The sequence below is a fragment of the Magnolia sinica genome, chromosome 19 (genome assembly GCF_029962835.1).
Source record: "Magnolia sinica isolate HGM2019 chromosome 19, MsV1, whole genome shotgun sequence".
Classification (NCBI taxonomy): domain Eukaryota; kingdom Viridiplantae; phylum Streptophyta; class Magnoliopsida; order Magnoliales; family Magnoliaceae; genus Magnolia; species Magnolia sinica.
This window is the reverse complement of record NC_080591.1, coordinates 25,294,720-25,296,554: the sequence shown is the minus strand read 5'-3', so window position 1 is coordinate 25,296,554 and position 1,835 is coordinate 25,294,720. Positions and strand designations below refer to the sequence as shown.

Genomic DNA, 1,835 nt, shown 5'->3' with positions numbered 1-1,835 from the left:
TGTTCTCAAGCAATTTGATGCATATGTATTGACCCAGATGTTCTTCATACTTGGATTATCTAAAAAATGGAGTGGTCATGTAGATACTTTTCTGTTTATTAGTTTTTGAAGTTTGTGTTTATTTGATGAAAATCAATGGGAGTTGAGGATGCCGGGTACTTGTTTTCAGGTGTTTTGATTGGAACTAAGGTAATAAAGGGACATGCTTTAAAATGATCTGATGCACATTGATTGATTTTAATGTTTTTCAGATTTTAATGATTGTATTTATATGCATGTGGTGTCCTCAGGTCTTACATGAACTAATTTATATGCATGTGGTGTCTGCAGATCTTACATGAACTAATACGACGCCCCAACTAGATTCTGTGGAGCAAGAAAGAAGTTAGTTTTCTTCCCTTTACCATTGTTGTTTGATTGTTAATCCATGCAACGTTTATTTTTTTATGCCATAGGTCTTGGCACTTGCTATTTTTCCTAGAATTTATTAGTTTAATAACCTAGCTATGTAAACTGTTAGACTTTGTTTCATAAGCATAAATATGAATCACCTTCTTTCTTCTTTTTGCTAGGTGGCATCAAATCTAGATGTCGTAACAGATGTGTATGATTTCCTCCATTTGGTAAGCACTATTTCTAGTGAAAAAGAAGTAAGTAATGAATGTCTAGGTGCAGATGTTGATGAAAAAGAAGTAAGCAATGAAGCAGCCCGTTCAATCTGATCAATCTACTCCCTGGGGAGGTTGGAAATCAAATGATGTGTACAACAATTCAGGTATGGTTTGCACCAATTCAAGAGACTGTACATTAGGCATTCAATATATAAGACTGGAGTGAGACTGATTAGGCATTTAAATGTGTTGCAGGATGTTGTTTGAATTACTTGTCCTAACAGGTGCACAAGTTGGGATGGATTGGACTTCTATCTTGAGAAAACACCATGATTTCAGGTAGTTATTATTGTAATGGAAAGTTAAAAAATTAAAAGAGAGAGAGAGAGATAATGAATTCATGGAAAGAAATGTTCTTTATTATTAGGGCTGCTTTGGCTGGGTTTAATGCAGAAATCGTCGCCAACTTCACAGAAAGACAGATAACATCAGTGGCCACAGATTGCAACTTGGATTTAAACAAGGTTCGAGGTGTCATCAACAATACTAACAGAATCCTCTAGGTCAGATTGTTGATTGGACCTAATTTTATTTAAATGATCTTGATAATCCGTTTTATTTAAATGAGCAGACCCGGATATGCGTTGGAGCTATCCGGATATTAAGCGGGGGTCCCTGGAAGGTGGGAACCGCTGTTATGACCATGATGAAGCTGTCCATTTCCTATAGATAGCATTGGAGTGGCCTGGCCATTTGGACAGGCCATGTTTATGTATTTACTCGAAATTGATAGAGCAGATCCGGATGTGCGTTGTAGCTATCCGGATGTTGAGCGGGGGTCCCTAGAAGATGGGAACCGCTGTTATAACCATGATGAAGTTATTCATCTCCTATGGATAGCATTGGAAGGGCCTGACCAATTGGACCAGGTCGTGTTCATATCCGTATTTGCAGGGACCACACCCTTAACCTATAACCTAAACTTATTCTCAAATCCCAAAACCTATAACTACAACCTAAACCTATAACCTAAACCTATAAATTATAACCTAAACCTATAACCTAAACTCAATTCCCTGGACTTTAACCTACAACCCAACCTAAACCTAAACTTGTAACCTAAACCTATTCTCAAATTCCAAAACCTATAACCTAAACCTTAACCTAAACCTCTAACCTATAACCTATAACCTAAATCTACACCTAATCCTAATCTCAACTCCC

At 37.2% G+C, this 1,835-nt stretch overlaps 1 long non-coding RNA gene across 1 annotated transcript; it reads left to right on the top strand.

Annotated features, from left to right (window-relative positions):
• The first annotated feature begins 246 nt into the window (after window positions 1-246).
• On the top strand, window positions 247-1,058 carry LOC131235316 (uncharacterized). Its single transcript, XR_009166055.1, has 3 exons — window positions 247-384; window positions 573-775; window positions 867-1,058. It is a non-coding gene; the product is annotated as an uncharacterized LOC131235316 (long non-coding RNA).
• Window positions 1,059-1,835: the final 777 nt, after the last annotated feature.